The sequence below is a fragment of the Ranitomeya variabilis genome, chromosome 4 (genome assembly GCF_051348905.1).
Source record: "Ranitomeya variabilis isolate aRanVar5 chromosome 4, aRanVar5.hap1, whole genome shotgun sequence".
NCBI lineage: Eukaryota > Metazoa > Chordata > Amphibia > Anura > Dendrobatidae > Ranitomeya > Ranitomeya variabilis.
Window position 1 is genome coordinate 560524627 of NC_135235.1, and position 14410 is coordinate 560539036.

Sequence of the window (14410 nt, forward strand, 5' to 3'; positions counted from 1 at the left end):
GGGGGGGGCCGCCCCTTTTATCTCTCTGTAGGTTTCCTGTTCCCAGGGGCGGATCCCCTCTCTCAGTGGGTGCTGTCGTGGCGAATAGAAAATTAAAAAATGCTTATACTCACCTGCAGACAGCTGATCTCCTCAGTGGCGTCCGTTCCTATAGATGGTGTGTGTGTGCAGGACCTTCCATGACGTCGCGGTCACATGACCGGTCACATGACTGGTCTCGCGACCAATCACAAGACCGCGACGTCATCGCAGGTCCTTCACCGCACACCAGCTATAGGAACTGAAGCGGCAGCATGCAGCGGAGGCGGGAAGACTCCGGAGGCCATCGAAGGTGAGTATATCACTATTTTTTATTTTAATTCTTTTTTTTTTTTTTTTACAAATTATATGGTGCCCAGTCCGTGGAGGAGAGTCTCCTCTCCTCCACCCTAGGTACCAACCGCACATAATCTGCTTACTTCCCGCATGGTGTGCACAGCCCCGTGCGGGAAGTAAGCAGATCAATGCATTCCTAGGTGTGCGGAACCCCGCAATTCCGCAAATTTAACGAACATGTTGCTTTTTTTTTTCCTCGATGCGATTTTTTTTGCGGAAAAAAATGCAACATTTGCACAAAAAATGCGGAATACCCTGAAAATAATGGGAGGCATATGTTAGCGTTTTTATCACGTTTTTATAGCGAAAAAACGCGAAAAAAACGTGAAAAATACTGAACGTGTGCACATGGCCTGAAAATCAGTTTTGCAATTAGGTTTTGTTAAAAATGTTACATACTTTTATGGGCTGTTTCTGTGCACACAACTTTGATGTGGTCTGTGGTCATAAACCAGCTGATAGGAGGTTAGAAAGAAATACTGCCATCAGACTGTTTATGAGCTGACTAATTCTCAGTTAACCTATTCTGAGCCAGCAATAGACAGTGCAACAAATATATTACAGTAGAAGGCTATAGGTGCAAAGTCTTTAATGAAACCCCAAAATAAAAAAGATTTTTAGCCTAAAATACATTCCTATAAGTAAAAAAAAGTCCCTAAATGATGGACATCCCCTTTAACATCAGCACAAAAACTTCTCTCCTCTATCTCCATGACATGGGTTTGCATGGTCAACCACGATGCCAAGTGTTGGATGGATTGGTGTAAGACACACCGCCACTGGACTCTGGATGTAGCAAGAGTTCTGTGGAGTAATGAATCACATTTCATTAGTCGGGTGGAGGAGGAATAATGCTACGGGGTTGCTTTTCTAAGAGTCAACCTAGGCTCCTTAGGTCCAATAAAGAAAAATCTTAATGCTCCAACATGTCAAGATAATTTGGACAATTATAGCTTCCAACTTTGTGGGAACAGTTTTGGGGGAAGGCACTGTACCCATGACTGTGCCCCAGTGCACAAAGCAAGGTCCCTAAAGACATGGCTGGGGGAGTTTCCTGAGGAAGAACATCACCGGCTGCACAGAGTTCGGATCTCAAGTGCATCCAACATCTTTGGGATGATCTAGAACCGAGATTGTGAGTGTGGCCCTCTTCTCTAATGTCAGTGTCTGACCTCATCTCTTCTGGATGAAAAAGTGATACAGAAACTCCAAAATCTTGTAGAAAGCCTTTCTAGGAGAGTGGAAAACTCAATATTAATGTCTATGGATGTAACACAGATTTCATAAAAGCACCTGTGGGGGTAAACCAATACTTAACAACTCTGCATTAACATTCTCCTGTTCAGTCTGGGTCTTCCTACCCACGGACTATTTCAGCACTGAAAGTACAGGTTAGAGTGTATGGGGGACACCTCTACTGGGAAGGTCAATAGTACTGCCCACTTGTCAGAGTATTCGCAGAAATCCAGGCAGGACAACAACACGTATAGTAGCCTTCTAGAGCAAGATTCTGGGAATAGGAGTATTTACTAAAACAGGTCTTCTTTAAAAAGTGGTTGTCCATCTTTGGGAATATTATTTGTACTTAAATGCATGGATTTTAAAACTAGAAAATCATTTTTGCAATTGTGTTTATTTAAAGATATTGCACTGTTTGGTTTCTACAATATCTTTTGTAGACCGATAATTATTAAGACAGATGAGAGTTACAAACTTCCCAACAGACCATCATAATGAAATCACTCAGATTCTCGGATAACTTATTCTACAGTCAGCAATCAATAGTGCAATGCAGCAGCTATAGAAGTCTAAAGGCGCAATTTTTTTTTTTTATTTAAACTCAATTGAAAAAAAAAATAAATTTGTCCTCAAAAGATGGACAACCCCTTAAAGCGTCAGCAAAATCAAAACTGTTTATTAGAATATCATGGTATGACATAATAAAGGCACCACCATTATCAGTCACCCGTTCCCGCTCATATAAAAATAAAGTCACATGACAACAAATTATATTAACATAAATGACAATTTATTGTAAATAAAAACAAATAAAAACCGGATACAATGTGAGGGCTCTGCACTGCAAGCCCCAAGTCAGTATATATATATTTATAGAGATTTATACAGTAAATAGGATATTCCCTTTGGCACAGGTTCCCACACATGAAGGAACAATATATATATATTCATTTAGCAGATGCACCAACCTTGTAACCCGTTCTCCTGCCAGGGAGCAATGTGCTGGCAGTAAAATATCCACTGGACCCATCATGGCCGTCATACTGTTCATTTATTTCCTAGGGGTAAGTAACTGGTGTTTCCCAACCGTAATAGAACTATAACCCTCAGGCCATGCTGGGAGTTATAGACTTACTACACAGCGTGAGGGACCCCGGTCACAGACTGATACTCTATAGCTTTCATTCCTGACCAACAAAGACACGAAAGTTCATTGAATACCCATCTGCAACGGTTATTCTAAAAGGACCATAGTCACACTTGTCATTGACAATACTGCTCCTACAGGTCATATTGGGGCAATACATGGGAAATTAATTTCAATAATTCTCAATTTTTAATTTTGCCGAATAGAGAGAAAGCCGTTTTGGCTGCGCACACGTTATTGAAAAGGAGCTTGTCCCTCTGTACAGGCAAAGTAAGAATCTGACCGATAAGTAATGTGCTCACTCAGCGGGCCTGATGGTCTCATCTGCTGGTGCATTTTGTAAGAGTGACGAGGTGTTCGCTTGCTGTCAATCTTGGATCCAGGACAGGCCGCAGCGGTACCAGAAGTGATGATCGCACAGGAACCCTGACAACTTATCGGCACTCTGCAATCACATAGGAGACAGACAGTGCATGCATGCTGGCAACCAGTCTATTTAAATGCCGCTGTCTGACATTAAATCGGAACTGGTGTTACATGAACATGGCGCCTGTGTACCACAGCTGGCACCTGCTGGGTATGGCGAGTTTCAGCTCCTGAGCCCCCATTCCTATATCAGGAAGAGTAAAGAGGTACTAATTTCAGTCAACCTTTACTCGTGTGAAAAAAAAAAATTCTGCTGTCTTAACTCCAAAAAAAGTGCAGGTCACTAGCTGTCTCCATGGGGTATCTTGCTGTCAGCTGCCTGTTGTACAGTGCAATCCTTCCCTAGTAACAGACTAGAGGGAGTGCGGGTGGTGCTTTGTTATACCTGCATGAGGCGTGAAGGGCAGAGATTGAGGCGGCTTTCAATTCTGGGCAGGTAAGGCCTCTTTCACACTTCTGTCTTTTATTTTCCGTCATAATGTGTCGTTTTGTGAAAAAAACGGATCCTGCGAATCTTCCCACAGGATGCGTTTTTTTCTCATAAACTTGTATTAGCGATGGATCGTGACGTATGGCCACACGTTTCATGCACTGGATCCATCGGAATTTGTCAACACGTCGTCTGGAAAAAATGTACAATGAAACGTTTTTTTGTCTGTGTCGGAAAAATGTGCCACGCCGGATCCTTCGGTGTATGTCGTTGGCTAGAATGGAAGCCTATGGACGCAGGATCCGTCGTGGTACGTCACATGACAGAATCCAGTGCTGGATTGTTGTTTGTTTTTTTTTTTACACTGAGCATGCTCCAAATCAGTATTTAGTAGCCAATTGGCCAGACAGCCCCAAATCTATATAAACCTGGCCTGTGGCTTCATTCCTCAATGTGCCAGCAAGACGCATACAAGCAAGAAGCCTGCCAGCAACCTGCCTGATGGAAAGATGCATAGATGGTCACAATATTTGCTAGAACTCCTTCCATTTCTGCCACTTGCTCTAAACTGTCTCAAAGATGGGCTGTTAAAACACTCAATATATAGGTTTCCATTATTTTCCAGTAGCCAGTCACATTTGGGAGACTCCCATTTGGAGGTATGGAAAACGGATCAGTCAAAAAAACGGATGAAAAAAACGGATAAGGCCTCTTTCACACTTCCGTCTTTCAGCTCCCGTCACAATCCGTCGATTTTTGAGAATGCAGGATCCTGCATTTTCTCATAGACTTGTATTAGGCTACTTTCACACTAGCGTCGGGAACAACCCGTCGCTGTGCGTCGGGCCGCCGTTCCCGACGCTAGCGTGGTCTCCGCCGCACAACAGGGGCAGCGGATGCATTTTTCCCACGCATCCGCTGCCCCATTGTGATGTGCGGGGAAGTGCGGGGAGGTGGGGGCGGAGTTCCGGCCGCGCATGCGCGGTCGGAAAAAGCGGACCGTCGGGAGCAAAAAACGTTACATGTAACGTTTTTTTTCTCCCGACGGTCCGCTACCACACGCCCAAGCGTCGCAAAACGGTCGCGACGTTTTGCAATGCGTCGCAAATGCGTCGCTAATGTTAGTCTATGACGAAAAAACGTATCCAGCAAGAACTGTTGCTGGATGCGTATTTTCGGCAAAACGACGCATTTGCGACGTATTGCAGTTAACGCTAGTGTGAAACTAGCCTTAGTGATGGATTGTGACGGCTGGCCATCCGTCGTGCACTGGATCCTGCGTTAAAAAAATGGTCCGTCGGGCGGAGAAAACATTCAGAGGAACGTTTTTTCTGCACGTTGGAAAATCTGTCAGCGACGCATCCTGTGCTGCCCGTCACTGGCTACAATGGAAGCCTATGGGCACAGGATGCGTCGCTGACTGTGAAAAGCAGGAATCCAGCGACGGGTCCCGTCTTTTCAAACTGAGCATGAATGGAAGAATTTCCAGTCAGGGAAATTCGCTCTCGCTCGCTCTCTTTCTCTTTTTACTATTGATGCTGCCTATGCAGAAAGACGGGCCCAGTGCACACGTTTTACACAATCTGCACAGGATCCGTCATTTCAACATCTTGACGGATCCTGTGCAGATTTGGAAGACGGAAGTGTGAAAGAAGCCAAAAACGGATGTAACGGATCCAGTTTTTCGAAGGAACCGTCTAGTGGATCTGTCAAAAAACTGGATCAGTTGCATCAGTTTTACACCATTTTTGACGCATCCGTCGATTCGTCGCGCTGACGGATTGTGACGGCCGCCAAACGACGGAAGTGTGAAAGAGGCCTAAGGCATTGGACAAAAAGAAAGCACTGCATGCCGGAAAATATGTTCCTGCACCTATAGTGCTGACTGTATGCTAATGAAGAGGAACCACAAAGAAAGAGCAAAGAAGTTAAAGAACATGTGAGGAGCTTTCCTGGATATGATAAACTTAACCCCTTCTCAACATTGGATATACTCGTATGTCCAGTGTTGAGTTCCCATGAAAAATTCAGCTCAGCACGCATCATACCTGGCAGATGCTGGCTGTGTGACTGCTGACTGAGCTCTGCTCACTGCTGTTAACCTTTTACATGCTGCTCTTCGACAGTGGTCTGTGGCCACGCCGTTCTGCGAGGTCACTAACCACTCCAGATGATGTGATGGGTTGCCATTTGCCTACTGAAGAGGACCCCATGCAATCCTTGACGGTGCTCCTGTCAAGACCATAGGAGACAGTGCAATACTATGGCATAAAAAAAATTATAAAAAATCTAAGACATTAAAAAATAAACCATATTTGGGTCTACTGTCAAAATAGAACGTTAACTATTTCACAGTGTAAAAGCTGTAAAGAGAAAGAAAAAAATAATTTAAAAATCCGCAATTGCGTTTTTTGATTGGCACAATTAACGGTTTACAAATTTGGTATTGCTGCAATCGTAATGGAGATGCATGTTGCCCGGCCACTTACAGCACAATGAACGCTATATGTTTCGCTTTATAGCTAGCAGAATTATGAATGCAGCTCTGGAGTGTAATACAGATTATAAATCAGAATCGGGGTTCTCCTATAGATTACTCCTGTACATCCAGCCCCCACACATGAGATAACTGTTCGGATGATGGTTCGGCTGGCAGCTGTCCCCCAAACAGATGAACACTTGCCTCAGCTGCACACACGCCCATGTCCTCGCTGCTGCACTCGTGTTAAGGCCCCGTCTCACACAGCGACGCTGCAGCGATACAGACAACGATGCTGATCGCTGCAGCGTCGCTGTGTGGTCGCTGTGTGGTCGCTGGGGAGCTGTCACACAGACAGCTCTCTCCAGCGACCAACGATCAGGGGAACGACTTCGGCATCGTTGAAACTGTCTTCAACGATGCCGAAGTCCCCCTGCAGCACCCGGGTAACCAGGGTAAACATCGGGTTACTAAGCGCAGGGCCGCGCTTAGTAACCCGATGTTTACCCTGGTTACCAAAAAAAACAAACAGTACATACTCACCATCTGTTGCCCGTCAGGTCCCTCGCCGTCCGCTTCCTGCTCTGACTGAGTGCCGCCGTACAGTGAGAGCAGAGCGCAGCGGTGACGTCACTGCTGTGCTCTCACTTTACGGCGGCAGTCAGAGCAGGAAGCAGACGCCAAGGGACCTGACGGGCAACAGATGGTGAGTATGTAAGGTTTGTGTTTTTTTACATTTACGCTGGTAACCAGGGTAAACATCGGGTTACTAAGCGCGGCCCTGCGCTTAGTAACCCAATGTTTACCCTGGTTACCAGTGAAGACATCGCTGGATCGGTGTCACACACACACCGATTCAGCGATGTCAGCGGGACCTCAACGACCAAAAAAAGGTCCAGGCCATTCCGACATGACCAGCGATCTCGCAGCAGGGGCCTGATCGCTGGTACGTGTCACACATAGCGAGATCGCTACTGAGGTCGCTGTTGCGTCACAAAACTTGTGACTCAGCAGCGATCTCGCTAGCGATCTCGCTATGTGAGACGGGGCCTTTATCTCCCAGAGAACAAAATAATCAACTGGTTAAATTTACCCAGCCGGGCTCTTCTCTTTCCCGCTGTCATCTGTCAGGGGATAGTATGGAGCCCATTATTCACATTACATAACAGTCATCCGAACCCACCAAAATCAGAGGACCATCACGTGAGTATGGGGGGCTCACACTGTACTCCTAGAGGAGCATCCTGATTTTTAGGACGCTGGCTCATCATAAATCCTTGCTGCTCTCACTATGGGCGACGGCTCATCCATGTTGTCAATCATACAGTAAAAGTCCTTTAATCCGGCATTTGCTCATCTACAAATTCTGATAATCTGCTAACACCTGTGCCATTGAGAAACCCTAGGACTGGCAGCAAGTTTTAGATTCACATTATATAAAAACTAACACTACTCATGTACATCAGTACGGTGCCGCATGTGTCCGGAGATTACCATCTGTGCCCACCCCAGAACACAGAGCTGCGTCTTATAACTTCTTCACAAATCTACAGGAAGTGATCAGACGTGAGCGAGCCCTTCCTGCTGCTCAGAGATGTGACAAAGGGGGAATTTATACTTTCTGAGGGCTCAAGTACTGTAAAGGGGTCATTCTGGGCACAAGTGCTGTATGAGGAGGTACTGAAAGGGCACAAGTACTGTATAGGGTGCACTCTGGGCACAAGTGCTGTATAAGGAAGCGCTGAATGGGCACAAGTGCTGTATAGGGTGCACTCTGGGCACAAGTGCTGTATAAGGAGGTGCTCAAGGGGCACAAGTGCTGTATAGGGTGCACTCTGGGCACAAGTGCTGTATGAGGAGGTACTGAAAGGGCACAAGTGCTGTATAAGGAGGTGCTCAAGGGGCACAAGTGCTGTATAAGGAAGTGCTGAATGGGCACAAGTGCTGTATAAGGAGGTGCTGAATGGGCACAAGTGCTGTATAAGGAGGTGCTCAAGGGGCACAAGTGCTGTATAAGGAGGTGCTCAAGGGGCACAAGTGCTGTATAAGGAGGTGCTCAAGGGGCACAAGTGCTGTATAAGGAAGTGCTGAATGGGCACAAGTGCTGTATAAGGAGGTGCTCAAGGGGCACAAGTGCTATATAGGGTGCACTCTGGGCACAAGTGCTGTATGAGGAGGTACTGAAAGGGCACAAGTGCTGTATAAGGAGGTATAAGTAGATAAGGACACCGCGCTAACTAGATAGAACAGCACATAATGGGTATAAAAAGTGAACGTCTAGCTGAACAAGGCGTATAACACAATAAGAGTATAACTGACTTTAGTAAACAAATGACCAATTATAAAAACAAAAAGCCAGTACAAATGCCTAATTATGGCCGCAATAACACATGAAAGTGTGTGACAGATGTGTATTATAAAGAAAGCACACTTACTAAATTATGGTATAGTTGCTGTGAAGGTGCTGGCGTTTTCCCAGCAAAGGCTGTCGCCGTCCTAATGGATGTGGGAGCGGGATCACCAGCGGCCCGGGTGTCTAGTGGTGCAGAGTCCAAAAGCGGCAGCGTGGGGCGGCAAAAGAACCTGGTGGTATCGGGAGCGTCCATTAGGACGGCGACAGCCTTTGCTGGGAAAACACCAGCACCTTCACAGCAACTATACCATAATTTAGTAAGTGTGCTTTCTTTATAATACACATCTGTCACACACTTTCATGTGTTATTGCGGCCATAATTAGGCATTTGTACTAGCTTTCTTTTCTTTTTGTTTTTATAATTGGTCATTTGTTTACTAAAGTCAGTTATACTCTTATTGTGTTATACGCCTTGTTCAGCTAGACGTTCACTTTTTATACCCATTATGTGCTGTTCTATCTAGTTAGCGCGGTGTCCTTATCTACTTATAATTCTTTTTTGCTATATGACAGAGTCAGCACAGTAGCTGTCTAGGCACCTGCGGCTTTCTAGTATATCCCTCTGGGAGCGCCGGTGTGTTTTTATTCCTTTGTGGCTTTTTCCTGTATAAGGAGGTGCTCAAGGGGCACAAGTACTGTATAGGGTGCACTCAGGGCACAAGTGCTGTATGAGGAGGTACTGAAAGGGCACAAGTACTGAATAGGGTGCACTCTGGGCACAAGTGCTGTATAAAGGAGGTGCTCAAGGGGCACAAGTACTGTATAGGGTGCACTCTGGGCACAAGTGCTGTATAAGGAGGTGCTCAAGGGGCACAAGTACTGTATAGGGTTAACTTCTGGGCACAAGTGCTGTATGAGGAGGCATAAGTACTGTATAGGGTGCACTCTGGGAACATGTGCTGTGTAGGTGACAAATACTGTAAATGGGAACCTGTACTTTACAAAGGAGCTCTCAAGGCATAGGTACTGTATAGGGGGGATTCAGGACACAGGTACTGTTTGGGGGGGGGGTGGGTTTGGAACTCAGGGAACAGGTACTTTATAATGGGGCACAAGTGCTTTGATCATAATTCCTAGCATGCCCCCTATTCAAAGACACACAGGGGGCTTCGACGATGTCTTTGCATAGAATATACCTTGCGACCAGCTCTCAGATCTGAGCGTTGATCTCTAGGAAAGAAAGGATTGGGACCCTTGGATCCAGCAGTCCCACGTTGCATTGCGAACACTGTGATAAATCAGCACTGCCGGTTGGATGGTGGTCACCCTTTTCCTTTATAAGGGCTCATTTACAGAGTGTGATACTGCAGCAATAATATTGCTAAGAAGGGGTTGGGATTGTCCACCTCACCTCTGCAGCACTGCTGGTATTGCTAAGTGTTCTTACCCAGCTATTGCCCCCTGTGGGCCTGCCGGCGATCACCTGCTGAACTAGAATGCATCTTGCTTGTCAGGTGATCGCAGAGTATATACAGCAGCATAGAAATCAGCAGCACATCGCCCCGTGTAATGCCACCTTCACACGTCTGTATAATACTGGTACCGGAAAAACCGGTGTCATCAGTGTTTTGTATCCATGTGCCATCAGTGTGTCTTCCATGTGCTGTACGTATCTTACATGGACCCATAGGCTTGTGTTAGCCCCCTTCATTCATGCTACATGTGGTTTGCATGGACACACGAACATGTGTGCAGCACTGTAGATTATGAGATATCCGTGAAAAAAAAAAAAACAGATTCCACATGTACCAGAAACACAGACACGGGAAGGGGGCCTAACCGATATGGTGCTGCATGGGGGGGGGACAGATTAATCCTGCTGAAGGGAACAGAACAATTATTTTAGTAAACCAGGTGGGCATTATATGTAGATGGGCCGGGTTTCATATTACACAGGTCAACAAAAAATTTTTTTTTTTCTGGTGTCCAAAATATTTTAATGAATTTGGGGTATTTTTGGGGTGCTGATTCTGAATATGCTATCAGTTTTGCCAGATTGGCTCAAGTTTTTGAGATTTTTGGCATCTTATTTATAGCACTTGTTGGTAAATGCGACGCATCATCTCATTAATTTCTTTGGATTAGTACTTGAACTGAGCAGTTCTCAATATAGTTTTGTGTTAATTAGTGTTCTAAAAGTTTGTTCATAGCTTGATTTTTGCACTAACTTTATGTTGTTGTCTGTTTTCCAGTGAAAAGCATGAACTCATCAAGAAGAAGTTGTCTTAACGATCCAGACTCATTCTGTTACATTTGTGGTGAATACACACTGCCAAAACATAGAAGAAACATAACAGACTTCGTAAAAAAAGTGTATTTTGCCTATTTTGGGGACCAAGACAAGTTTTGGGCACCACACACAGTGTGCAAAGCATGTATCGAATTATTACGAAAATGGAGCAAAGGACAAAGAAAAAGCTTCAAATTTGGTGTTCCAATGGTGTGGAGAGAGCCAAAAAATCATCATGATGACTTATTTCTGTGCAGTGCAAGTGCAAGGATTCAATAAGCATAAGAAACGAAAATGGGAGTAACATGGAATCTGCAAGAAGGCCTGTCCCTCATTGTGAAGATGTGCCTGTACCTGTGTTTACCATAAATAACAGTCATCATGATGATTTTTTGGCTCTCTCCACACCATTGGAACACCAAATTTGAAGCTTTTTCTTTGTCCTTTGCTCCATTTTCGTAATAATTCGATACATGCTTTGCACACTATGTGTGGTGCCCAAAACTTGTCTTGGTCCCCAAGCATAACCCCAAAATAGGCAAAATACACTTTTTTTTACGAAGTCTGTTATGTTTCTTCTATGTTTTGGCAGTGTGTATTCACCACAAATGTAACAGAATGAGTCTGGATCGTTAAGACAACTTCTTCTTGATGAGTTCATGCTTTTCACTGGAAAACAGACAACAACATAAAGTTAGTGCAAAAATCAAGCTATGAACAAACTTTTAGAACACTAATTAACACAAAACTATATTGAGAACTGCTCAGTTCAAGTACTAATCCAAAGAAATTAATGAGATGATGCGTCGCATTTACCAACAAGTGCTATAAATAAGATACCAAAAATCTCAAAAACTTGAGCCAATCTGGCAAAACTGATGACATATTCAGAATCAGCACCCCAAAAATACCCTAAATTCGATGAAATATCTTTGGCACCAAAAATGCTGTTGACCAGTGTTATGCGCCATTCATACTAGGCCAGTATACAAGTATCGGCTCAATGAAACATTACTCGTATCTGCCCTCCCCACTGATCAATGCTGTGGTCGCCATATTCCTCTCACATATAGGGTGCGTGCAGCACCATTTCTTCTGCTTGGCACAACATAATGGATGTGAAAACCTCCTATTGATGACATTTGGGGATTTTCTAATATTGCGCCTTTTTTTTTTCCCAAGCTCTTGAGAGCAGTCAGGGAATGATGGTATTCATGGTTACACACTTCGGGGAAGAACCGTCCAGCGCACGTTTGTCCCTGACACTTAGGGTTTGCTACAGTTATCAGTTCAAGCGATTTTGCTCACAGAGGATAGCCCAGACTGGATACAATTGGACATAACCCTCAGGTGGGAGAGGGTTTACATCTGTAATGATTTTTTTAAAGTCTTGATGTAAACAACACAAGTTTCTTCATTCACTGATATAAAGCAGAGATCATAGAAAATGGGAGGGATTTTAAACAAACTACACAAGAAAGTTGCGGATATTTCCACTATACAGTCATTGGAGGGTAGACTGTTCTAAAGGTACCTTCACACGAAACGACATTATAACGATATCGCTAGCAATCCGTGACGTTGCAGCGTCCTCGCTAGCGATATCGTTTCGTTTGACACGCAGCAGCGATCAGGATCCTGCTGTGATGTCGCTGGTCGCTGAATAAAGTCCAGAACTTTATTTGGTCGTCCGATCGCTGTGTATCGTTGTGTTTGAAAGCAAAAGCAACGATACCAGCGATATTTTACACTGGTAACCAGGGTAAACATCGGGTTACTAAGCGCAGGGCCGCGCTTAGTTACCCGATGTTTACCCTGGTTACTAGCGTAAAATGTAAAAAAAACAAACAGCACATACTCACATTGCGTCCCCTGCAGTCTGCTTCCTCCTCTGACTCAGCGCCGCAAAGTGAAAGTGAAAGCAGCACAGCGGTGACGTCACCGCTCTGCTCTCACTGTACGGCGCTCAGTCAGTCAGGAAGTGGACGCAGGGGGACGTGAATGTAAGTATGTGCTGTTTGTTTTTTTTAGATTTTACGCTGGTAACCAGGGTAAACATCGGGTTACTAAGCGCGGCCCTGCGCTTAGTTACCCGATGTTTACCCTGGTTACCAGGGGACCTCGGCATAGTTGATCGCTGGAGAGCGGTCTGTGTGACAGCTCTCCAGCGACCAAACAGCGACGCTGCAGCGATCGACATCGTTGTCGCTATCGCTGCAGCGTCGCTTCGTGTGAAGGTACCTTAAGACAACAGTTACCCTATTAGGATCTGTGAATTCTAATGGGATGGATGAACTTTCAGTCTCTCACTATGGCGGACGCAGAACATCTACATACAGGGGGGAGGCTTCTCACTAAGTTAGAATATAATCAAAAGGTTAATTTATTTCAGTTCTTCAATACAAAAAGTGAAACTCATTATACAGAGTCATTACAGAGTGATCTATTTCAAGGGTTTATTTCTGTTAATGTTGAGGATTATGGCTTACAGCCAATGAAAACCCAGAAGTCATTATCGCAGTAAATTAGAATAATTAACAAAAGGTCCCTTAGTCTGTTTCAGTAGGCTCCACAATCATGGGGAAGACTGCTGACTTGACAGATGTCCAGAAGGCAGTCACTGACACACTCCACAAGGAGGGTAAGCCACAAAAGGTCATTGCTAAAGAAGCTGTCTGTTCACCAACCATATTAATGGAAACTGAGTGGAAGGAAAAAGTGTGGTAGAAAAAAGGTCCACAAGCACCCGGGATAGCCGCAGCCTTGGAAGGATTGTTAAAAAAAGGCCATTCCAAAATTTTGGGGAGATTGACAAGGAGTGGACTGCTGCTGGAGTCATTGCTTCAAGAGCCACCACACATAGACGTATCCAGGACATGGGCTACAAGTGTCACATTCCTTGTGTCAAGCCACTCATGACCAATAGACAACGCCAGAAGCTTCTTACCTGGGCCAAGGAGAAAAAGAACTGGACTGTTGCTCAGTGGTCCAAGGTGTTATTTACTGATGAAAGTAAATTTTGCATGTCATTAAGAAATCAAGGTCCCAGAGTCTGGAGGAAGAGTGTAGAGGCACACAATCCAAGCTGCTTGAGGTCTAGTGTGAAGTTTCCACAATCAGTGATGGTTTGGGGAGCCATGTCATCTGCTGGTGTAGGTCCACTGTGTTTTATCAAGACCAAAGTCAGCATTGCCGTCTACCAGGAAATTTTAGAGCGCTTTATGCTTCCCTCTGCCGACAAGCTTTTTGGAGATGGAAATTTCATTCTCCAGCAGGACTTGGCACCTGTCCACACTGCCAAAAGTACCAATACCTGGTTTAAAAACAACAGTATCACTGTGCTTGATTGGCAGCAAACTCACCTCACCTTAACCCCATAGAGAATCTATCCGGTATTGTCAAGAGGAAGATGAGAGACACCAGATCCAACAATGCAGACGAGCTGAAGGCTGCTATCAAAGCAACCTGGGCTTCCATAACACCTCAGCAATGGCACAGGCTGATCGCCTCCATGCCACACCGCATTGATGCAGTAATTGATGGAAAAGGAGCCTCGACGAAGTACTGAGTGCATTTACTGAACATACATTTCAGTAGGCCAACATTTTGGATTTAAAAATCATTTTTTCAAGCTGGTGCTATAAAGTATTCTAATTTACCGAGATAATGAC